Here is a 26,089-nt window from a genome sequence, read left to right on the forward strand (position 1 = left end):
TGAGAAACAAGCTGCCTTTTGGCTGTGACCACAGTGCTACTGATCCCCATTAGCTGTTTTCCTAGAAGTGAAAATGGATTTGCTCTGAGTTCTGTCATCCCTTGTGATCCAGGGCTCACAGAGGCAGGGCCAAGAGCACAGGACTGACCACCCCATGGAGCCATGTTAATCCACCCTCAAGGGGACCTGGGCTTGATGCCAGCCTTATGAGCATGCCTCCTGCCTCCTTCCTCTAAGCACTTGACAGTGACAAAGCTCTAGAAAGGTGTGACTGTTTGGTGCTTCCCTGGAAGGTCATCCATTCATCGGTGCCAATAGAAGATGCCCTGCTAGGCCATAGTGGTTAGAACCCAAGAGACCTGGGTTAGAGCCCCTGGCTGGGCCACCTGGACAAGTTACTCAACCCCTCTGAGTTCTGCTCTAAATGGCATACATATTGCATCTCCCACAGTACCTGAAACACAGCAGGCACTCCATAAATGATCGTTATTGTGTCTTAAATTTACTCCTAACTTTTGGCAGCAAATATTATCTCCCCATTTTGTGGAGGGGCCACTGAGGCTCAGAAAGGTTCACCAGCGTTTCAGTTCTTTTTTACTGTGCAAAACCACCCCAAATCTTAGTGGCTTAAAATGACAGTGAATGATAATTTCCCATGATTCTGTAGATTGAGTAGTTCTTGGGCTCCGTGTGGTGTCAGCTGGGGTTCTCATGAGGATACAATCAATTAGCAGCTAGATTGGGCTGGAAGGTCAAAGAAGGCCTCTCACATGACTAGGGCCTTGGTGCTGGCTATTGGCTGGGTGGCCTGAGCTCTCTTCTTCATGACCTTTTCATCTGGCTGGCTTGGGCCTCTTCAAGCATGGTAGCGGAGCTTCAGGAGGGAGTGTTCCAAGAGGACAAGCCTCAATATGTGAGCACTTATCCTTCCTCTGCTTTTCGTCATGCTCATGGATGTTCCACTGGCCAAAGAAAGTCGCATGGGCAAACTCAGAGTCAACACGAGATGTGGGAGGTGTGGCTCCTTGCGGGCTGCCTATGTAACAGTCTAGCCACAAAGGCTTGCCTCGGATGCCATGGCCACTGAATGCTATAGGTGGGATTTGAACCCTAGCCTGCTTAACTCCGGATCCATGCTCCTTCCTCAAGCACTGGCTGAGGCCAGCGTCTGTGTTTCCACTGCCTAAGCCTAGTGGTTCGGTGATTTCCATCTTGTCTCCAGCCCACCCCTATCCCTGGTACTCTCTGTGATGTTGTCATCGTACCTCTCCTGCTCCAGACAGAGGGGGGTGAAGCACCCTTCTTCTGCTGGACTCCCCCTGCCCTTTGCTCCCCTACCCTTGAAGCAGGGAGCTAACCCTGCTTCCTCCAGAGTCCCAGCCAGGTTGGTGGTGGCCCCATCCCTTCTGACCCTCCTGCAGCAGCAGCCTGGCTCTTCGGGCCTCATGACCCCCATGCCCTTCTGCGCCTCAGCTCAATTTTCAAGGGTACTTTTATTGGGAAAGCAAGGGATCACGAGAACAAAGACAACGTCCTTGAGATAAGCCCAAGTTTACAAGCTGTTGTTATCCCAGTGGACTTCCGGTCTGCCTACCGGCTGGGCTGTCCCCTGAGATGGGCCCCCTCCCCTGACCCGTCTGCACTCTGCCAGAAGCTGATTTGAGCTGGTCCCATGGTGCTGCCTGTGGGAACCCAAGCCCTTTCTGCTCCTATCTGCCTCTGACTGGATGAAGCCTCGGGCAATTCCGCCCGCTGGTTTGATCCCAGGCCCCAACCTTAGGTGAGGAACGCCCTCCTCACAGTCCTTCCCGGCTCCTAGTTCAGTGTTGAAAGTGAGCAGTGCTGGCTTTGCTCCGGCTAGGGCCTCACTCTCCTCGTTTTTCAAGGCCCCAAGAGAGTAAGCCATTTATTCACACCCTATCTTGACGGCAAAGCCCTAGCCTTGAACCTGGGGTGCTGCTTTCAGCCATCATTCTTGCAGAGGCCCCAGTGCCCCCAGCCTGCGTTTTTGCAGTCTGAGCAGGGCTCACAGCTGTTTTGCCTCAGCTAGGAGTGAAGGCTGACAGAGCAAGGTCTCTGGAGAAAGCGGAAATGTTTTCTGGATGCCAAACTGGTGACTCTGGGGAGCTGTGGGGGTGGGGAGGGAGGGGCTGTCACTTGTGCCCAGGGAAAAGTCATGGTCAATGAGAAAGCCTTCGATGGGGAGAGTGTGAGATAGGGCCCAGGAGCTTCACCATGCAGCTGTCCAGGATGGATGTGGGACCCTCTGTCAGACCACGCCAGTTCTCTTAAAATAAGATCAGCAGGGCAAGGTCCTGGGATAGGGGAGCTCCCAGGAAGTGGACTGGTATGCCTGAGGGATCCAGGAATTAGCAGTGTCCTGTGTGGTCTTGCTGAGGGAAGCCAGGCAAAATCTAGCGGCTCAGCTGTAACAGCCAGAGCTCTTGGCTCCAAGCAACAGGAAACAATTCTGGCTTCTTTAAGCAGAAAGGACTTTATCAAAAGGATCTTGGGGAACTCACAAAATAACCAAGAGGGCTGAAGAATCCAGTTCCGTGAGCAGACCAAGGAGGCGGCACAGCAGTCAGGACTACGACCAAAGTCAGGCCAATCTAGGGACGACCTCGCTGCCACCTTGGGACGTGGATATGGTCCCTGCCACCCCAGGAAATGGAATGCCATTGCCTTGGTGACTGCCACCATCCACCAGAATGGACTTCTATGCTCCTCGCATCTCTGTATTACCAGCTTCCAATTCCAGGCCTTTGATGGGGGCATCCAATGGGTTGAGCTTAAGGCAGGAGCCCATGCCAATGGCAATGGTGGCTAGGAAAGTGCCTACCTGGCATTTTCAGCTTCTCTGGTGGGAGGCAACTAGAAAGAAAGGATTCTCCAAACTTGGGAGGAGAGGTTGGAAGCTAGGTACCTCACCTGGAAAAATGCATGGCTGCTGAGTGTCGAAGAAAACACGTTTCCGGAGGCAGCCTGCGTGTATCTTCCCTCTCCTCCAGATGTCAATGTCAGGGGGTGGGGGTGAGGACAGGGAGTAGACAACATGCAGTTAGGAATCCTGGGTTCGATTAAGAGTCTCCTGGCCAGGCGTGGTGGCTCACGCTTGTAATCCCAGCACTTTGGGAAGCCGAGGCAACAGATCACTAGGTCAAGAGATCAAGAACATCCTAGCCAACATAGTGAAACCCCATCTCTACTAAAAATACAAAAATTAGCTGGGCATGGTGGCATGTGCCTGTAATCCCAGCTACTCAGGAGGCTGAGGCAGGATAATCGCTTGAACCTAGGAGGCAGAAGTTGCGGTGAGCTGAGAGTGTACCACTGCACCCCAGCCTGGCAACGGAGTGAGACTCCATCTCAGAAAAAAAAAAAAAAAAAAAAAGAGGCTTCTCTGTCAACCTGAGATAAGCTATTCACAACCCTCGGGCCTCACAACTCAGCGTGCTCAAAGGCCGGGGCCTGCTGTCCAGCCTTTGAGCACGCAGAAGGTGTGTGCTAGCTTCTGCTGTCATGTGAGCCATCTGGCCAAAGGACGCCCCAAGACTGCCAAAGCCCCGAATGGAACGGGCTGTTGGTTCAATGTAATGGTTGAAAGGACAGGGTTTGGAGTCAGAGAGATTGCGATTTACCAGCCATATGCCCTTGGACATGTTCTTTAACCTCTCTGAACCTTAGTTTTCTTATCTGCAAAATGTAGGCATGGTGGCAGGTACTCAGCCTCCCTTCCTATGGTGCCCCCGCCGACTGCAGAGACTGGAAGGCTAAAAACTGCATTTCCCAGATACCTTTGCAGCTGAGACTATGGATGAGAACTCAGTTTTACCAGTTAGATGCACTCATGTGAGATTAGGATGGCAGATGTGAGGCAGAGACTACATTCTTGCGTGCTGCTCTGGCGGTACCTGCTGGAGGGGCGTGCGCGTGTGTGTGTGTGAAACAACATTCTAGTGTTTCCTCGGTTGCCAGCTTTGTGGGTGTTGAGAGGGGTTGCGGGGCAGTGGCTTCCTGATGTTTGGATCGCAGCTATGGTATATACTCAGGAAATTCACATTTCCCGAGGTGGGCTCCCTTGCACCCCACCTTTCTGATAGTGGCAGAGATGGCAGCAATCTTGGTGGACCAGTTCAGCGGGGTTGTTTGGGGAGCCCAGAGACTGCTCCCTGCACCCTGCCAATAATTTTGTCAGCACCTAATTTCCTGTGTTAAATCTCATCTTGCTTAAAATACCTGGAGAGGTTTGGCCGAGTGCGGTGGCTCATGCCTGTAATCCCAGTACTTTGGGAGGCCAAGGTGGGCGGATCACGAAGTCAGTAGTTGGAGATCAGCCTGGCCAACATGGCAAAACCCAGTACCTACTAAAAATACAAAAATTAGTCGGGTGTGGTGGTGCATGCATGTAATCCCAGCTACTCAGGAGGCTGAGGCAGGAGACTCACTTGAACCCAGGAGGTGGAGGTTGCAGTGAGCCAAGATCATGCCATTGCACTGCTGCCTGAGCAACAAGAGTGAAACTCCGTCTCAAAAAAAAAGAAAAGAAAAAATAGCTGGAGAGGTTCTCCCTTTCCTGCAATTGAACTCCAACTGCTATCGGGGTAACCCCATTTGCTCACAAGATTATTGATGCAATGAAACAAGATGGTAAAGTCCTTTATGTATGCTAGGTGTTTTCCAAAAATGGGTATCTTTTTTCAGAGGTGACTAAATGTGATAGAAACCCTGTGACAAGCCACCCTAATTTGTACAAGCTCTCAGCCAGTTGCTTTACATAGAGTTGCTGGGGCAGGAAACAACGTGAAAGAATTCAGGTTCTTTGGGTGGGTCGCCTGATTTCAAAGGCTCATCAGGTCCTTGTACTTATTTGGGGGAATTCTGCCTTCCTGCCTACCACTAGAGCAATGACTGGCACCACAGGCATGGCACAGGCAGCTGGGAAGGATGATGGACTTCGTGGTGTGAGCCCAGAAGGTCAGCTGCCAGAGATCCTCCCCTGTCTGTGACTGTGCTCCACCATGATCACTATTAATTCATGTTAAAGCACACCGTTTAGGCTGGGTGTGGTGGCTCACGCCTGTGATCCCAGCACTTTGGGAGGCTGAGGTGGGCGGATCACTTGAGTTTGAGACCAGCCTGGCCAACATGGTGAAACCCCATCTCTACTAATAATACAAACATTAGCTGGGCGCAGTAACTCGTGCCTATAATCCCAGCACTTTGGGAGGCTGAGGCAGGCAGATGAGTTAAGGCCAAGAGTTTGAGACCAGCCTGGCCAATATAGTGAAACCCTGTCTATAATAAAAATACAAAAATTACCTTGGGTGTCAGAGGCATGGTATCATGTGCCTGTAGCCCCAGCTACTCAGGAGGCTGAGGCAGGAGAATTGCTTGAATCCGAGAGGCGGAAGTTGCAGTGAGGTGAGATCGTGCTACTGTCCTCCAGCCTGGGCAACAGAGTGAGACTCTGTCTCAAAAAAAAAAAAAAAAAAAAATTGCACTTTGGGAGGCCGAGGTGGGTGGATCACGAAGTCAAGAGATCGAGACCATCCTGGTCAACATGGTGAAACCCCGTCTCTACTAAAAATACAAAAAATTAGCTGGGCACGGTGGCGTGTGCCTGTAATCCCAGCTACTCAGGAGGCTGAGGCGGGAGAATTGCTTGAACCCAGGAGGCGGAGGTTGCGGTGAGCCGAGATCGTGCCATTGCACTCCAGCCTGGGTAACAAGAGGGAAACTCCGTCTCAAAAAAAAAAAAAAAAAAAAAATTAGCTGTGCGTGGTGATGTGCGCCTCTAATCGCAGCTGCTCAGGAGGCTGAGGCAGGAGAATCACTTGAACTCAGGAAGCGGAGATTGCAGTGAGTGGAGATTGTGCCACTGCACTCCAGCCTGGGCGACAAATCAAGGCTCGTCTCAAAAAAAAAAAAAGCACACTCTTTAATTCCTGACTCCTCCCAGTGAAATCTCCACAAGATTATTTACAAAACCTTTCCTTCCCCTCCGATCAGATTTGAAGAACAGGTGGACAAAAGGATCTTGCTTTCTGTGGTGAAGAATGTTCTCATGGCCGTGGCATTGGCCTCCTAAGTTAAGAGTTTCCACAGAAAACAACTGAGAGTATGTAAATTCTACAGGGACAGGCTGCTTGGGAAGAAGTTCAAAAGGCAAGGCTGGGCTTGAGGACTGGGCCACCCGTGCTGCAGGGCTCCGGGTGCAGAGAAAGGAGTGGAACGCAGAATTGGAGAGAGTGCGTGAAAGTAAAGGGGGCTCCTGGAAAGCCCCCCACCCTGTTCAGTGGACACAATGCTTCTGTCCCCTCGTAGATCCAAATCCCTCATCTCCCCGTCTCTCACCCTCTTGCTCTCTGCCATTCTATTTCCTACCACAAAATGGGGACCCTTTGTGGAGTGTGGAGCCGGGCAGGTGGCCCTGGGCGCCGCCAAGCTGGGTGGAATCTGGGCTGGGGTTGGCTGCCAGAACAATCCAGGCTCCACTCCAGTCCGTCAGGGGCTTGAGGCTGGGTGGGCGAGACAAATTGTTTCAATGGTTTTCAGGAGCCCTAATCAATTGCGAGGCAGAGCAAAGCCCTCTGGGGACAGATAAATCCAGCCCTGAGCTCGGTGCCCAGTTGGAGTTTCTGTGGTTTGAACTTTTGTGTGGTTTGGACAAGTTCGCCAGGCTTTGCTAGGGCGCTTTATTCTGTTTCCAAACTGCAGTAGAGGGAGGCAAACGGCCCTTGAACCCTACAAGCCACTCCTGAAATGCGATAGGTGGCCTGTCCTCTCTCCGGCATGGTCCCAAAGGCTCAGGGAAGAGAAGCCGGGCAGGTCCGGGCCATACCCCGCGTTCCTGGTTCCCGCTGGTGGCTCCGGGCGTAGACATTTCTAGAAACGCTTCCCCGCCTAAGGCTGGCTAGACCTTCGCGTTGGGGAGCTGAGCTGCTGCAGGTTTGATTGTCTGCTCCTGCTTCAAAACTAGAAAGACGAATTCCCACTTTTGGATTCCATCTTCTGCCGCGGACGCCTCCAGGACGCACAGCCGCCCTGCGCGGAGGAAGCCCGGGACGCTGGGGACACCGCCTGGAGCCTCCGCGCATAGCATCGGGGCGTTTTTTCCTTCCAGCTGGAGGCTTCCCATTTAACCTCTAAGGTGCCAGAAGATCCGGATCGCTCGCGGGCAGGCCTTTGGCTGGCTCCGGGCGAGGCTGGGACCCCAGACCCGCGTGCCGCTGGCAGGCACCTGGCGCGCAGATGTCTGGGGCGCTGTGCGCTGGAGAGAAAGTCTGCCCAGCGAGGTGGACGGACGCTGGGCCTGCGGGGACCCATCTGACAACGCCCGGTCCCCAGGGAAGCCTGTGCGAACCTGCGGGGGGCCAGGGTAAAATAGAACCAGGAACATGTGTTGCTTGGGAGGGAAGCCGGGGCGCATGGCTTGTCTCAGTAGTGCTGGCACTCTCCAGGGACCTTCCTGCTTCCACAGAAGGTGGGGACGGGGAGGCGAGCATGGAGAGAGAGAAAGGGAAGTGGGAAGAAATTGGTCACGGAGGAAGCTATTTTTATGCTTTGCTACAGCTGCGTGCGTTTTTCTGACCAGCTAGGCAGCGAAAATTAGACCGGCTTGGGCTGAAAACAGGCCCTAAACTTCACGGGGGGGTGAGGGTAGTGGGACACGCGCAGGAAAGGGGAGGAGAAGGGGAAATCCCCATGGATCTGGCAAACCCCAGTGTCCCAGAAGCTTTCACCGTGCAGAGAACAAGCCCCTCTGCCCTCCCCAGCTCCAGATGCCCCAACTTTTACCTTGGGTGTCAGAGGCATCCTCTCCACTCTGTGTGACATCTTGGGCATGACACAGCCAAGACTGGGAGTTAGTTCATCAGGGTCTTCTGCTTTTAGGCCTCGGAGGACCTTATCCCCTTTGGAAGGGGTGCCAGACCTCCTGGGTGGCCTCCGGCACCACTAAGTCGCTCGGGCACCTGGAGAAATGGCAAAGGTCCCAAACAGGAAACCAAGATTGGAAGTGAGGGCCCTAGAATTAGAATCTTTTGGGGTCTATGATTGTCTAGGTCAGCAGTTCCCAAAGTGTGGTCTGAGGATCCCTGCGGTTCCCTGAGCCCTTTTCAGACTGTTCTTTTCTAACTGCAAAGCTCCATTAGGCTGGATTTTCTTCAACAAAAACAACATATCACAACACAGTGGGTGCCCAAGCCACTATGAGGAAGCAGCTGTCTTCGATTAGGCCAGATATTGAAGAGGTTTGCAAAAACGTAAAACGATGCCTCTTTTCTCCTGAAACTTGTTTGTCGGTTTGTTTTGGAAAATAGGGTTATTTTAAAATAAAATTGTGCTATTGACGTTACCATGCATTTTATCCATCGCTGTGTAACAAGTTACCCCCAAAATGTAATGGCTGAAAACAACAGACATTTATTATCTCACACGGTTTCTGTAGGTCAGGAATCTGGGAGCAACTTAGCTGGGTGGTTCTGGCTCAGGTCTTTTAGGAGACTAATCAGGGTGTGTTCCAGGGGTGCGATCTTCTGAGGCTCAGCCAGGGAAAAATCCACGTCCAGGTTCACTCATGCGGCTGCTGGCAGGCCTGGTTTTTTGCTACAAGGGCCTGTCCACAGGGCTGCCTCGTGACAAGGCAGCTGGCTCCTCCTAGAGAGAGAAAAGAGGGCACCCAAGACAGAAGGCACAGTCTTTTTATAATCTAATTTTGGAAGCCACCTTCCTATAGGACAATAGATCTATTAGGAGTGAGTCTGTAAGTCCAGCTAGTGTTCAAGGGGAGGGAATTACTCAAGGGTGTGGGTGACAGAAGGTGGGAAATTACTGGGCATCGTCTTAGAGGCTGCCCACCACACGTGTAATATATTCATGATTGTTATTTTTAGATCAATCAATGTATAAATATTAAAAATGTTCCTGTTTTCATTTTTAATGTGGGAAATATTTATAAGACCAATATAGCCAAAAGCATTTTGGAGTCCTCGATAATAAATAAAAGTCTGGCCGGGCACAGTGACTCACGCCTGTAATCCTAGCACTTTGGGAGGCCAAGGTGGTCAGATCACAAGGTCAGGAGTTTGAGACCAGCCTGGCCAATGTGGTGAAACCCTGTCTCTACTAAAAATACAAAAATTATCCGGGCATGGTGGCGCCTGCCTGTAGTCCCAGCTACTAGGGAGGCTGAGGCAGGTCTCTTAGGAGACTAATCAGGGTGTGTTCCAGGGGTGCGATCTTCTGAGGCTCAGCCAGGGAAAAATCCACGTCCAGGTTCACTCATGCAGCTGCTGGCAGGGAGGCAGAAGTTGCAGTGAGCCGAGATTGTGCCACTGGCACTCCAGCCTGGGCGACAAAGCAAGTCTCAAAAAAATAAATAAATAAGTAAGTCAAGGAGTTGCAAGACCTAAAGGTTTGACAACTGCTGGTCTAGGTTTGTGGTATTTACAGGAGAAGTAAACGCGTCTATGTGGGGGCCAATCCATCCACCCATCTTCCACCCACTCATCTACCCATCTATCCATCCAACCATCCATCTATCTATACATCTATCCAACCATTCATCCCTCTCTCCCTCCCTCCCTTCATCCCTGTATCCATCCATCCACCTACTCAGCTATCCACCCATACGTGCAATCAAAATGTTCCAAATACTGGGCTAGGGCTGGTGCTTTACCAGTAAACAAGATCGCCAGTGATTGTCCTGGCGATATATCGTGTTAACAGATGATGCAATTAACAAATAAGATAAATTTTAAAACAGTAACTTCAAGTTGTGATAAATTGGGCCCCCAAAGCCTAGACCCTAGAGAAGCAGGCACTCTTGAATTGTCACCGTTTTGGGGGGCATCATCATAGGTGACCCACACTGGGGGTGGGGTGGGCCAGACTGCATGGTCCAGGGAGGAGGGAATATGTCTCAGCTGTGGCCAGGTAAATGTAAAGCACTGGTGAGCCAGAATAATCTGGGCAAGTCTGGGAGGAAATCATCCAGGTTTGTCCTGGAAGCTAGGGTACTGGTGACTGTGGGACTTAGGGTGAGAGGCCCTCAAATGGAAGATGCAACCCATATGAGTGGAATAACTGGGGCTACAGGCCCGTTCCACCACACCTGGCTAATTAAAAAAAATTTTTTTGTAGAGACTCAAGCTTCTCTCAAACTCCTGAGCTTAAGTATCCTCCCACCTTGGCCTCCTAAAGTATTGAGATTACAGGTGTGAGCCCCTGCTCTCCACCTGATAGCGTTTTGATAGGAGGAGGTAGGAGTAGTCTGGGGCAAAGATGGGCAGTGATCCCAGGCTGGCAACACAAGGAGGCCAGGCTGTGGGACAGGAGAAGCAGGGGTGAGTGGCTGAGATGGGAATAGAAGATAAATAACAAGTAGTGGCTGGGTGCAGTGCTCACGCCTATAATCCCAGCACTTTGGGAGGCCGAGGTGGGCATGTGGATCACTTGAGGTCAGGAGATCAAGACCATCCTACCCAACATGGTGAAACTCCGTCTCTATTAAAAATACAAAAATTAGCTGGGCATGGTGGCATGCGCCTGTAGTCCCAGCTACTTGGGAGGCTGAGGCAGGAGAATTGCTTGAACCTAGGAGGCAGAGGTTCAACCAGGGAGGATTGCACCATTGCACTCCAGCCTGGGTAACAAGAGCGAAACTCCGTCTCAGAAAAAAAAAAACACACAAAATACAAAACTTAGCCAGGTGTGGTGGTGCATGCCTGTGATCCAAGCTACTCAGGAGGCTGAGGCAGGAGAATCGCTTAAACCCGGGAGGTGGAGGTTGCAGTGAGACAAAATTGCGCCATTACACTCCAGCCTTGGAGACACAGCCAGACTCTGTCTCAAAAAAAAAAAAAGACAAGTAGTGATCAGTAGTGATCATCCCTACTTCAAACCCTTGCCTAGGCCAGCCCTGCTCTGAGCATCAGCTCAAAGACTGAGCATTTTTAAAGAGGAAATGTGCCCCCTCCTGCTCCTCCCACCCTTCGTGGTTTCACAGTGTAAATTGTGCTTCAGAAGGGCCGGCTCACCCCCTCAGGCGACACAGCAGCTTTAATCAGTTACACCTGCTTTTAGTGACCAGGTCCCAGCCCACAGCAGGCTCCAGAAAGACCAGGCCAGGCTTCTTTGGAATGACATAGGGCAGGGATGCTTTTTTCTAAGGTGAGTGGGTCTTTGTCGACCAGCTACAAGTCTGCTTCTGGAGCAGTCCTCTCCATAATGGTCCGTTGGTAGCTTCGGCCTCAAGTTTGAATGTGGGCTGCATCGCAGCAAAATGCTGAAACCTTGTGAATATTCATGTGCAAGTTCAAGCCCTATTTGGCTCTTGACCCCTTTTAAGAGAGAACACGGTGTTGCCATTGCCTTCGGGCCTCATCTGTGGATTAAATTTGCACGCTAATAATAACCAGCTCAATTGTCCCTGATATCAGTGGTTCTAGAAGTATGGTCCTGGCCCAGCAGTATCACTGGGAAGCTTGTTAGAAACAGATGCTGGGGGCTCAAGCCAGACTGACTGAGTCATACTCTTTGGAGATGGGCTGAGACCTGTGGATCTGTGTTTTAACAAGCCCTCCAGGTGATTCTGATGCTCATTCAAGTTCGAGAGTCACTGTTTATTATTATCCCTATTTAACAGATGAAGAAAATGCAGTTCAGAGGGGGATAAGTAGCTTTACCAGGACCAAGCCACCAGCAAGTGAAGTGCCAGGACTCAAATCTGGGTATTTTTTTTTTGAGACAGTGTCTCACTCTGTTGCCAGGCTGGAGTGCAATGGCACGGTCTCAGCTCACTACAACCTCCACCTCCCGGGTTCAAGCGATTCTCCTGCCTCAGCCTCCGGAGTAGCTGGGATTACAGCCGAGCACCACCATGCCCAGCTAATTTTTGTATTTTTAGTAGAGACAGGTTTCACCATGTTGGCTAGGACGGTCTTGATCTCTTGACCTCATGATCTGCCCACCTCGGCCTCCCAAAGTGCTGGGATTATAGGCGTGAGCCACCGCGCCCGGCCAAACCTGGGTCTTTCATTAGAGCTATTATGTGGGCCGAGTGTGGTCGCTCACGCCTATAATCCTAGCACTTTGGGAAACTGAGGCGGGACGATCTCTTGAGGCCAGAAGTTTGAGACCAGCCTGGCCAACAGAGCAAGACCGCCCCCACCCTCTAAAAAAAGGGGGAAAAAAAAAGAGGAACTGTTTTTTCTTTTCTCTCTTCCGCTCCTCCATCTTCTTTTAGCCTCAATTCTCTATCCTGGGGTTCTCAACTTGGCTACATATTGACAATCGGTTGGGGGGCTTTAAAAAGTAATACTCATGCTAGGGCTTCACCCTAGAAAACAGCATCTGCAGGGAGTGGCTCCAGCATTTGCACTTTTTTTCCCTGCTCACAGGCAGCAGCACCCAGGTTCCGCTGCCATTTAAAATGTTTCTTGGCCGGGCATGGTGGCTCATGCCTGTAATCCCAGCACTTTGGGAGGCCGAGGCAGGTGGATCACGAGGTCAGGAGTTCAAGACCAGCCTGGGCAACATGGTAAAAGTGCGCCTTCACTAAAAATACAAAAAATTAGCCAGGCGTGGTGGCAGGTGCCTGTAATCCCAGCTACTCAGGAGGCTGTAGCAGGAGAATCCCTCGGACCCGGGAGGCGGAGGTTGCAGTGAGCGGAGACCTCGCCATTGCACTCCAGCCTGGGCCACAGAGCAAGACTCCGTCTCAAAAGAAAAAAAAGTTTCTGATGAATGCATTTGCACTAAGGTGTGAGTAACTGAAAGGTGTGAGTAACTGAATGTGTTACCTTTCTGGAATATCTGCATTTGAAAAAAGAAACCAAGGACGTAAAATAATGAATTGCATAAGCATCCCAACAAGTAGGAGAGGCCGGCTTTTGATCCCGATTGCACTTGCAGTAGATTGATTGCTCTTACACACCCTGCTAGGAATCTACCCGGCAGACCTCCTCCTACCCAGCCTTGTTTGAGGTTTCTGAATATGTTGTGTCTTTTTGAGGGGTGTTTTGGACTGGAAGAAATTGCATGAATCATTCTTGAATGCCCTTAAGCCATCAGCCTTGCCCACACAGGGCTGAGTTTCCCAAACCCGTAACGCCAGCCGGTTCCATTTTAACTAGCTAGCAAAAGCAAAATCGTTGTTAAAAAAACGTTATTTTTAAAGCATTCCAGAATGAATGCTAAGGGTCTCTCTCCTCAGTCCTCTTCCCATGTCCATCCAAACATATTCTGCCACCGAAGTCGTGGCGGCACCTAAGTCATAAGTTAGAGAAGAGTAATTCTCCAGACCCCAATTCAAACAAATTGTATGAGGCCCATAGTGTGGCTATCTGTAGCACTTGAAAAGATTTCGATGTTGACCTAGGCTGCAGGCTCCCCCCGCCCCCTTTCATTTTAAGTTGTGATCAACCTTTGGTTTTTAAAAGCAAAGAGAAAGAAAAGCTCACCCCAAAATGATTTGTTTTAAGTGGCAGCGACAGTCTCTACCCTGTTTCCCCGCACCTGGCAGGGGACACAGAAACACCTCCGCCCTTCAGGAAACAGCCCACTTGACAGCAGCTGGGCTCCCAGGAACAAAGGCCTAGGTTCATTACCACAGTATCGACCCTGACATGTTCCACCCGGGCCACCTCCCCCAGAGTTCCTCAATTCGCACCCCAAATGAAGTGTAATTGGACCTGGACACCTTTGAAGTCCCCTAGCAGATTGCCAGCATTTTGAAATGTCCTTGATTTGCATGGTGAAGACCTGGTTGGAGGTGACATTTTCCTTTCCCTCATCCCACAGTTTTAAAGACAGAATTATTTTAAATGACATTCTCCAACGAGGAAGAGTTACCATGGAAGAAAGAAAAATTCTCAAAGCCAAAAAAAAAAAAAAAAAAAAGGAAAGGAAAAATGTCCGATAATTTGATTAATTTCTAATTCACACTTTGGCCCAGTCCTGGTTCTAGGGGTACCACACAGGGAGCCATGGTTTCCTCTATGACTTCTCCCCATGTCTCCAACCTGGGGGATGACAAGGACCCAGGAGACTTGGCTAGGAGGTTCTGATGGCCAGCAGGCCACTTTTCAGACCTGAAATCAGAAAACAAGCGCAGCTGCAGGCCCTTGGGTTGCTGAGGGAGGCGGTGTGTTGATTGCAGACCATCTATCTTCCTTCCCAGCTGAGCCAGGGCTGCTCTGCGGAAATCACGTGCACTCCCAGAAATAAGCGTGCCTGTGTGCACCATGAGTCTGAAGCTTGATGGTTTCCTGCAGACCAGAGGAGGAAGAGCCTGCCTGGTGGAGTCATGCCTACAGACACGTGTCGAGCCCATAAGGGGCCAGCTTGGCAGTCCACTTTTTTCTGGGAAACGGCCAGCCCTCAGTTTGCAGCCACCCCCCAACTTGTCTGCTTCAGAGAGCTTCCTTGGGGGCAGCCATCCTCTGAAGCAAATGACCCACTTTCCCCCAGAGCAATGCTGTCCGGTAGAACTCTCCATGAGCACGGAAAGGTTTTCTGTCTGTGCTGTCCAATAGGGGAGCCACCAGCCACATGTGGTTACTGAGCACTTGAAATGTGGCTGGTGTGACTGAGGAACTGAATTTTATATTTTCTTTTTTTTTTTTTGAGACAGAGTCTTGCTCTGTTGCTAGGCTGGAGTCCAGTGGCACAGTTTCGGTTCACTGCAACCTCTGCCTCCAGGGTTCAAGCGATTCTCCTGCCTCAGTCCTCGGAGTATCGGGGACTACAGGCACATGCCACCACGCCCAGCTAAGTTTTGTATTTTTAGTAGAGATGGGGTTTCACCATATTGGTCAGAATGGTCTCAATCTCTTGACCTCCTCTCCGCCCACCTTGGCCTCCCAAAGTGCTGGGATTAGATGCATGAGTCACTGTGCCTAGCCTATTTATATTTTCTTTAGCTTCAATTGAAGTAGCCACATGTGGCTAGTGAGCAAGTGGATGGCACAGAGACAGATGAGCAAATAAAATCCATAAGAAGGCCAGGAACTATGGCTCACTTCTGTAATTTCAGCACTTTGGGAGGCTGAGGTGGGAGGATTGCTTGAGGCCAGGAGTTCAAGACCTCATCTCTACTAAACATTTTTAAGAAGTAGTTGGGTGTGGTGTTGCACATCTTTAGTCCCAGTTGCTTGGGAGGCTGAGGCAGAAAGATTGCTTGAGCCCAGGAGGTTGAGGCTGTAGTGAGCTATGATCGAGCCACTGTACTCCAGCCTGGGTGACAAAGTAAAACCCTGTCTCTAAAAACAAACAAAGAAACAAAGAAACAAACAAACAGAACACCCAAAAGTGGACATCCCAGTTTGCAGGGTATATAATGCTGACTATCAACTCCCCAAAAAAGACCCAGAAAAAATCAAGCAGTGCTAAATTTATTAGACCTGCTTTAGTAAGAGAGAGCCCCCTTGACAGAATGTTACTAGTGTCTCAAAGTGGGGAAACTGGGGACATGTATTTATAGTGTTTTAGAGCCCAGACTGGGTGATTTGCAAATTGGGTCTTTCAAGGCAAGAAGTCTGGATTGGGCAGGGTTTATGAAGAAATAGCTTTCGGCTGGTGAACGCAGCAAGGCAAAAGTCCTGTAGTAAGTCTTGATTGGCTAGCTAGCTGGAGGTCTTGACAAGTTATTTTAGTTGGTTCCATCTTATCTTCCAGAAGCAAATATTTCTTAGGACAAGTAGCGAAGTTATTTTTGCTTGTTTTCAGTATTATTTAAACATGGGGACAGGAACGTATGCCTGGTCCTGGTATTGTTTAACATAGGGACAGGGAATAACAAATTACCCCAAAACTTGGTGACTTAAAATAATAAACATTTATTATCTCACAGTTTCTGAGCGTTAGGAATTTGAGAGTGGCTTAGCTGGGTGGTCCTGGCTTGGGATGTCTCATGAGGTTGCAGCCAGGATATTGGCCGGCACTGCCAACAGTCATCTGAAAGCTTTCCTGGAGCTGAAGGATCCACTTTCCAGGTGATTTGCTCACGTAGACCGTGCAATGGTGTTGGCTGTTGGCAGGAGGGCTCAGTTTCTTGCTATGTGGGCCCGTCCAATGGGACTGCTTGAGTGCCCTTATGGCATGGTAGCTGGCTTCCCTGAGAGCAAGTGACTGAAAAGAGAGACAGACTGAGCCAACAATGTCTTTTGTCACTTAACCTTGAAGTCTCAGTTTATCATTTCTACACCATCTTATTGGTTATATAGGTCGGCCTCATTTCATGTGGGAGGTCATTGTGCAAGGAGTTCATTTGGGGGGCGAGAATCCCAGGGAGAGGGAATAATGTGGTTTCAGTTTTCAGTGGTAAGTGGGGACAGTTAATATAAGGGGGATAAAGGTTTCTGGGTTTCAGAGCTGAGAAGCTGTGGTGGCAAGTCTGAATATGTAGGTTGGGGGACCTACTGACCTAACCTTCTACTCATTTCTTATGGTATATTGTTTCAGTTACTGTTGCTATGTAACAAGTTACTGCAAAATTCAATGACCTCAAACAAACATTTCATTATGCTCATGGACTCTCTGGGTCAGGAATTTGTGCAAGGCACAATAGGGGATGGCTTGACTGTGCCCTGCAGTGTCTGAGACCTTAGCTGGAAAGACTTAAAGATCAGAGATGATGCGATGGTTAGGAGCTGAGGTCATCTGAATGTTCCATTATTTACATGTCTGGTGCCTGGACTAGTCAAACACTTGGACTATGGATTGGAGAGTCTTCAGGTGGCCTCTCCATGTAGCTTGGGCTTCCTCACAGCATGGTAGCCTCAGCATACTGGGACTTCTTACATGGCAACTCAGGGCTTAAAGTCTGATTGTTCCAGGAAAGATGGTGGAAGCTGCATGGGCTGTTATGACCCAGTCTTGGGAACTTCCACTGTGTTGATTGAAGCAGTCACAATCCTGTCTGGATTCAAGAGAAAGGGACACAGATCTCATTTCTCCATGTCAATGGAGAATGTCAATGTCACATTGTAGAAGAGGACATGGGGTGGATGATATTGTTATAGCTATTCTTGGAAAATACATTTTGCTATGCATGCCAATTTCCTAAAGCTTTTGCCTTTGATGGGTGGGAGCAGTGGGGGTGGGAGCAATTTGGGCCCAGGGCATCCATCCTACAGAGCTATCTTCATTAGACAATGCTTGCTCTGTCCTAATCATAGCTTGCTGGCTGCAATGGTATAAACGTTTGTGTCCCCCGAAAATTCATATGTTAATACTAATCCCCAGTGCAATAGTATTAAGAAATGGGGCCTTTGGGAGATGATCAGTTTGTGAGGGTTCTGCCCTAATGGGATTAGTGTCCTTATAACAGAGTTCCAAGGGAGCTTATTTGTCCTTTCTATCATGTCCTCACACATAGAAGGCACCATCTATGACACAGAGGGCCCTCACTGGACACTGAATCTGCTGGTGCCTCAGTCTTGGACTTTCCAGTCTACAGAACTGTGGGCGATAAATTTCTGTTGTTTTTAAGCCACCCAGTTAATGGTATTTTTTATGGAAACCTGAATAGACTAAGACACTGGCCCAAGCCCAAGCCGATGGGGACACACGAGGAGGAAGAGATGAATCTAGGAGAGGTGGTTCTTCACACAGACCCATAGGACAGTGTCCCAGAGGGTGGTGCCAGAGAGAGTTCTGCCACTTACTGACTGTGTGGCCTTGGGCAAGTGGCTTGACATTTGTGTGCCCTATCTCTAAATTGGGAAGGATAAGCTCTGTCTCAGGATCTTTGTAAGGAGCAGGTTATGTACAGTGTGTCAAGTTATAGCACAATGGCTGGCACAGAGTGGGCATTCAGGGGATGGTAGCTGCCATCATGATATAACAATGACTTCTCCACACCTTATCCAACCTGAGTCCAATTATCTGTAGCACAGTACTAGACGTTGCTGGGTAACAAATCACCCCAAAACTTAGTGGCTTAAAATAATGAAAGTCTTAAAAAAAAAAAAAGACTCCCCTTGTTCCTGTGACTCAGAATCCAGAGCTTGGCTGGGCAGTGTGGCTTAGGATCTCCCAAGAGGTTGCAGTCAGAAGTTGGCTGGGGTGCAGTTCTCTGAAGTCTTGGCTTTAGAGGTGGTTCACTCATTTGGCTGTTGGCTGAGGGCCTCTGTTCTCCGCACATGGGCCCTCCACAGGTCTGTGTAAAGTGTCCTTCAGGCGTGGTGGCTGGCATCCCCTAGAGCAGGGTTCTCCATGATGGCAGAATCTGCATCTGTCTTAGTCCTGCTAAATCTCCAGAGCCCAGCCTGATGCCTGGCTCAGAGCATTCTGTGAGGTTCCGAAGACTGAGAGCTGCCTTAAGTATTCTGTCCTAGTTCTTTACATTCTTCTGCAAGGTCTTTTGGTGACTCTGCCTATGTTGGCAATGACCTCAGGTTTGTTTGTTTGTTTGTTTGTTTTTTCTGAGATGGAGTCTCAATATATTATCCAGGTTGGAGTGCAATGGCATGGTCTCAGCTCACTGCAACCTCTGCCTCCCAGATTCAAGCAATTCTCCGCCTCAGCCTCCCAAGTAGCTGGGACTACAGGTGCGTGCCATGACACCCAGCTAATTTTTGTATTTTTAGTAGAGAGAGGGTTTTACCATGTTGGCCAGGCTGGTCTTGAACTTCTGACCTCATGATCTACCTGCCTCGGTCTCCCAAAGTGCTGGGATTACAGGTGTGAGCCACCGTGCCTGGCCTGACCTCAGGTTTTAAAGAAGATCCACATACCTCTGATTGGAAGAACCTGATTGGAAAGAGAAAACTCAGGCCTACCAAGTATCAGGTCCCACTGCCCCTCCTTTCCAGACACTTTCTTTCTCGAACTCAGCTTTGGCCTTCTGAGTGCATTCTAGAGAGTCCACGTTCATAGGAACCCAAATAACTGTTCCACAAGGCAAAGAGCTGTGTGTGCCCTGAGAGAGAGGAGAGAGCATATGGGAAGAACTCACATCCTGCCAAGGGTAGCTGAGGGGCCCAGTGTTCTAGCTAGGCCAAGAAGGACTGGTCAGAGTTGCTGTTCTGGTTAAGTGGCAGGTGCAAAGGCCCTAGAGTGGGAAGATAAGGAACAGGTACTGGGGCTGCTGAACAGCAGGGATGGGCTGTGAGGGCAGGGCCAGGTAAGGCTGGGTTAAAGCCAATAGAAGGGCAGTGGGATAATTGAGGCAGCCACAGAAGGAAAATGGGGCTGGAGGGAAGAAAATGAAGCAGAGAGCTGAACCAAAGCCTCAGCCCTGAGAAAGAGATGATGTAAGGGAAGGAAAGAGGCACTGGGGAGAGATATTTAGATGTAAATCTGACCAGACTAGATGTCCAGATTAGATTAGAGGGGAGGAGGTGGGACGGGTGGGTGAGTGGTTTTCCCTCTGAATGTTTAGAGGCAGCTGTGTTTAAGGAGGCTTACGGTGTTTACTCAGTGTCCTGGGACCAGAAAGAGACTCCAGGAAGCCTGGGGCCCGACAGAGTTTGGGCCATGATGTCATTCACACAGGGAGTCTGGCTGCAGCCTGTCTGGGTGAGGTCTCCACTGCGGATTGTCTCCTAGGCAACTGACTCTGCTGAGAAACACGCAGTAATGACTCTCTAGATTTGCAGGTTACCAAGCACTTGCACGTATATCTTTGTCTCATCTAATTGTCCCAGTGGGAATTATCCCCATTTTACAGATGAAGCCACTGAGGCCTCAAGGCTCAGAGAAGTCGGGTATCTTCTCTCAGGCCAAGGAGATGGCAGAACCAGGCCTGGAATCCAGTGGTCCTAACCCCTAGCTAGTCAAGTCTTCTCTCCAACACACTTTCATGCTTTCTAGTCTCATAACTTCCTTAGCAGCTATTTCTATTGAATCCAGTTCACAAATATTTGCAGAGCTCCTCTGTGAGGTGGGCAGGTGTGGCAGGCTTCAGGTGAAGTTGCAAGCATCTTGTTTTTTTGGGTGGGGGATCCTGAGAGAAGTGTGTTAGGAGTGTGGGTAGCATGATCGACTGAAAGTGGAGGAGAGGGACAGCAAGATCAGAGCCATCAATCAGAAACAGGTCCCTGAAGTCAGACCATCAGGACGACAAGGATCTTAAGCAAAGGCCCATCAAGGCAAGTGTCAAGTTCACAGAGAACTTGATAACAGGCCTCTCTGCTTTCTCCCTCTTCTGGTGCCAGATGTTCATGAACTTGACCTCACCTTTCTGGTTTTGTCTTGTTTATTGCCCTCACTGCACTGCAAGGACCTCCCCTCCCCCTACCATGCCCCTCTTTGTTGGTTTCCTCTTCCAGGAATAGGTGGCCAGGGTAATACCAGGACCCAGAGAGGAACTATGAATTCCAGCCTCTTACTTCCTTCCCCAGCTCTCTTTGCATCCGGAACACCTAAGCACTTTCTGCGACAAGCTCTGTAAATGATTGGAACTTTCTCCCAAATCAGCACTTTTTCATGCTACATTAGCATTTATTGGTTTGATATTTACATTTGGCAAAGGAGCACCCAGTTCCTGGGTCCCTAGGAGCACACACCATCTACTGAAACAAACACTAATTGCCATTCATTCCCCTTCCTTCACCCCCTCAGCCCCGCCCCCATCCGCCATCTGCTTTGTCCTCCCCGACTCCCAGTCCAGTAAAAGCAAGTTCTGAAGGGTTATCTTTACAGACCAGAAGTTCTGCTGATAAACAGGGATCCTGCAGAGATGAGAGAGGTATTTCCTACACAAAAGTCCTGGCAGGACCGATCTGAATTCCCATTGCAGTAACGCATATGCATGATAGCTCTCCTTTGGAGTATAATTTCCTTGAGGGCAGGAATCTATTTTGGGTCTTTGAATTTTTCCACATTCCCCTCAAAGACCAAGGATTGAGCTGTCAGAGGCGTTTGAACCAGAGCAACTGCATCTTGAATAGGGACTGGGTAAAATAAGGCTGAGACCTGCTGGGCTGCATTCCCAGATGGTTAAAGCATTCTAAGTCACAGGATGAGATAGGAGGTCAGCACAAGATACGGGTCATAAAGACTTGCTGATAAAATGGGTTGCAGCAAAGAAGCCGGCTAAAACCCACCAAAACCAAAATGGCGACGAGAATGACCTCTGGTCGTCCTCACTGATACATTCCCACCAGCACCATGACAGTTTACAAATGCCATAGCAATCAGAAAGCTACCCTTATATGGTCTAAAAAGAGGAGTCGTGAATAATCCAACCCTCGTTTAGCATATATCAAGAAATAACCATAAAAACGGGCACCCAGCAGCTCTGGGGCTGCTCTGCCTATGGGGTAGCCAGTCTTATTCCTTCTTAATAAACTTGCTTTCTTAATAAACTTTCTTAGTAAACTTGCTTCCACTTTGCTCTATGGACTTAGAACCCTCTCTTGGGTCTAGGTTGAGACCCCTTTCCTGTAACAAAGCTAGTCAAATAGTAGATTCTCTAATAGCATTTTTCTACTCTGAAGTTAGTAGAAAGTTCCTCCCTCCCTCCCTCTCTCTGGCAGCTTCAGTGAGAGACTCAAGGAATTATCCAGGGAATCAAGGAGAATGGAGACCACATGGAAAGGAGATGAGTTCTGCCTTTTCACTTTCAGAATCCCCTACAGATTGGCCCAGGAGCCTAGCCCTGCAAGGTCGTGGTGGAGGGAGGAAGCTGTGTGGTAGTGTGATTAGGGCTCAGCTAGAACTGGCTGCAAAAGTCGGCATCGTTATGTGACTAGTGCTGGGCTGTTTACGCCACCTCTCCGGGACTCAGTTTTCTTTGTGGTCAAATCATGCTTGAGATCAGGCATGTGGTGGGCTTAGGGCTTAGGAGCTGGTGGTTCCTGGTATTTCTTCAGACCTTTGAGCCCCATGCCATGTGAGAGTGGAGTCCTAAGTGTAAATGGTAATGACCCAGAGTGTCTCAGTATATTTATGCTGTCCCCTGTGGTTTTTGAAGGTCAGGCTCTTACATCAGCCTCAGGGCCTGCAGCGTCACCATCACCCAGGAGGCTGCTGAATCCAAATCTGCATTTTAAGAAGATCCCCCAGTGACTCATATGCACATGAAAGTTTGAAAAGCCCTTTAGAAACCCCCCTGTGAGATATGCAATGTGGAAATGACTACTCCCAATTTAAGGATACAAAAAATTTCCTCAAAGAATTGATGACGTACTTTCCCCAATCCCATGAACATGTTGAAGACAGAAGAGGGTTTGTGATTCCTGTGTGTCCTGGAAACTTCTCTCTACCCGTGGTTGTTCCTCGAAGGCTCAGCACACTCCAGTGAAAGGCAGAGATGAGTGGGCAAAGAGACTAGCGTTTCATCTGCAGCCACATCTCCAGGTCTGGGGGCAGGGATGCTTGCCAGCTGTCTGTATCTGGAGTTCACCAGGAGGAGTGTGGGATATTGGCCTATGGGCTTGTGTTGGCATAACAAGAAGGCAGGAGAAAAATGTCATGTCAACAGACACAAACATTCTTTTGTTAAAATAGAATTTTCAAAAGGTTTAAAAAACTTGACTCTCGTGCAAATACACAATGACCACATGTCAAAGATTTGATTTAGCGCATTAATTAATGAAGAAACCTGTAAGATGTTAAAACTTATCCCCATGAGAATGGGAGGAACTAGGATTTATAGGCAATTTAACAGAAGAATGTTAGGATGAGATGACCCGGTTGGAAATTATTTGCATTTCTATCAGACAAATATGTAAAAGTTAACCTTTGCCCCTACAGGGGCAATCAAGAGTGCAAACCCAGCTTTGCACTGGAAGAACACCCAATAATCTCTTTTGTCTATTTCCAATTTGGGCTAATTTTTTTTGACACTACCCTCTGCTATTCCTTGAGAATCCGGAAATAGCTGTTGCTTGAGAATTACCCTTGGAATGGAACATGGGCCTTGGAAGAAAGGAAGAAAGAAAAGATGAACAAACCCCTCTTCTAGCAGATCTGGAGTGTGCTTCCCTGTCTACCTTCCCTGTGTCCTTCGGAGCATGGTGCAACTGCTCCCAGAGGGCATGTGTTGGCATCGTGCAGAGGGGAATGAAGGGTCACAGGAGGGAGACAAGGCAGCCTGCTCCTGGCTCCTATTCTCTGTAACCTTGGCCATTGCGCAGAGGGAGATGATGTATCTGCAAACATATGCAGCCTTGTCCAAAATATTTTCCCCTCCTATGTAGTTCTTGCCAATATTGTTAATCTGTGGGTTGACTTCAGACCAAAATAAATCTCCGGGCCCTGGCCACCAGCTAGCTAATTTTACTTTGTAACCAGGGAATAGAAAGTGCGGGCCCTCGGCCGACCATTCTGTGTTTATTTTGTTTTTTCTCTGTTGCAGTTTAAAAATCACATTTGGAAAAGTAGACCCTTTATGCAAAAGAACAGACACTGAGAGAAACAGCAACAGAGATGGATGGATTAAAAATGGCAAGTTCTATCATCGCTACCCTTCCCCCTACATTTTTCTCTCTTTTCAGGATTCTGATGGTGCCTGTTGGCTGCTTCCGTGATGTCTGGAGTTGCAAAATGTGCCAGAAAGCAGGAGGATACACCGCCATTCAGAGAGGATTTTCTTAGGGACTTGAAGAAATTGACCTTGAAATTTCAGTAGATGAGAGGGCTGTGGCTGGCCTGTGTCTTTGGCACTGGGTACATTCTGTCATTCTTGTTGTACCTACATAAGAGAATTTAGCTCTGGTTTCTCCCTGACTGATTCCAGAGGAGGTAAATGGGTAGATCCTTAACACATGTGTGCCAGAAGGGACCTTAGAGGGCATGTAGCACAACCTTGCCACGTGAGAAGCAGGATTACCTACTGGTTGGGAGCATGCACTTGAAGCCACATAGCCCCAGTTTGAAACTGACTCCATTGCTTACTATCAGTATGATCTTGGACAAGTTACTAACCTCTGCCTCAGTTTCCTCATCTGTAAAGTGCGGATAGCAATCATTGTCATCGCATCACAGGACTCTAGTCGGGGACTAAATGAGTTAACACATGTAAAGCACCAAGGACAGTGCAAAGCATACAGTAAGCCCTTGATAAGATAAGGAAATGAGGCTCAGAGAGGAGGAGCAACCTCCCCAAGGTCACTCAGGGAATTGGCAAACTGAATTGGATTTGATGAAAAAAGAAAAGAGGTTACTGCCTCTTGGAAATTTTGACTAATAACTGTTTTTGCCTGTGTTACATCATCCTCGCTGAACACTTGGAGAGGACCCTAATGTAGAAGTCAGAGCAGTGCATTCTGGTGCGGGCACACCTCTCACTGATGGTGGCCCTAGTTTTGGGCTGGATGGGCTCTGGAATTCCTGTCGGTACTGACATCTTATAATTCAAAATCAGGGTTTGCACTCTCCATTCAAGCCCAGGATTTATGTACTTATAACTGTAAGAGATATTGTCAAATTGCTTGCTTTTTAAAAAATGTTGAACCGACTTACTCTCACCAACACTGGTTATTGTAAATTGTTTACATTCTTCTGTCAATCAAATAAGTTAAAAATAGTATTTCATTTTGGTTTTAATTTTGCATTCTCCTTATCGTTGGGCAAAATCAAGCATCTTTTTGTATGTTTATGGGTCTTTTATACTTCTTCATCTGTGATTTGTGTTCCTATATTTTGCTTATTTCTTATGAGACTTTTTCTAATTAATTTATAGAAACTCTATGCTTATTGGTGATATTCACATTTTGTCTGTGATGTATGTTGCAAACATTTTGTAGAGTGACAAGCAGAATGGTCCACTGATGACTCCAGAACCCTTCTCATGTTGCCTGCTTGAGATGAGAGCTCCTTCTTCCTCCTAGTTGGAGTGGCTGTGACAAACCCAAGTTTGCTCTGGACAGAGGGCTCTCCTTTTTCAAATATGTTTGCTCCCATGTTCTGACTGTTTATTTCCTGTATGTAAAGCCACTCCAAGCTTACACAATTAAAAGATGATGAACCAGGGTGGGGAGGCCTGGGCTGCTCCCCTGGATCACAATGGGTTATACCTCATGCTGCCGAGTGTTTACTTGAAAACTTCCCCAATAAAACTTGCTCCTTATACATGGTGACGTTTACCTTTATCTTCTCCAGGCAGTTTCTTCCAGCCTGTCATTTATTGCAGACATTGTTTATGCTGCTTTTTTCATACACAAGGTTTTCCTTTTTTTTTTAAGAGACAAGGTTTCATTATGTTGCTCAGGCTGGCCTCAAACTGCAGGGCTCAAGCAAGTCTCCTGCCTCAGCCTACCAAGTGGCTGGGATTGCAGACACATGCCACCATACCCAGCTTAAGGTTTTGCTTTTATGTAGTTAAATCTATCAGTCTTTTCCATGACTTCTGGATTTCATGGCTTGCCTAGGAAGGCTTTTCTCACCCCAATAATGTAAAAACTTATTTTGTATTTTTCTCTAGTACTTTTTGAGGGTTCTAATGTTTGGCTTCTTCATCTGTCTGGAATACATTACTGGATGTGGGGATGCCCACCTTCCAGGGGTCAATAGCAATGTTTCTGTCCTTGGAGCTGATTATAATGTTACTGTACTGTACTTGTTGTTTATTGCTGTATGACATATTGTATCAAAGTTTAATGGCTTAAAACAAAACAAACATTTATTACCTCATAGTTTCTGTGGATTAGGAACTCAGGAGCAGCTTAACTGGATAGTGCTAGCTCAGGGTCTCTCATGATATTGCAGCCAGGATGTGGGCTGGCGTTGCTGTCATCTGAAGACTGTAGCCAAAGGATTCACCTCCAAGATTGTTCACTCACACAGCTCTTGGCAGGGGGCCTCAGTTCCTTATCACATGGGCATCTCTGTAGGGCTACTTGAGCATCCTCACAATATGGCAGCTGGCTTCTCCCAGATAGGTTGATCCATGAGAGAACAGGGCCAAAGCCACAAAGTCTTTAATAATTCAGCCTCAGAAGTCATACTCACTATTCCCACAACATCCTATTGGTCAGGGAAGGGATACACAAAGGCATGAATAACAGGAGGTGGGATCAGTGGCCATCCTGGAGATGGGCTATCATATGCCATCACATACATTGTCAGGCCAATGTTCTTGACTCTGTGATTCTTGGCTGTGGGTCCAAAGTACACTCAAGAATGTGAAAAGCTA

This window comes from Callithrix jacchus, chromosome X, assembly GCF_049354715.1.
Source record: "Callithrix jacchus isolate 240 chromosome X, calJac240_pri, whole genome shotgun sequence".
NCBI lineage: Eukaryota > Metazoa > Chordata > Mammalia > Primates > Cebidae > Callithrix > Callithrix jacchus.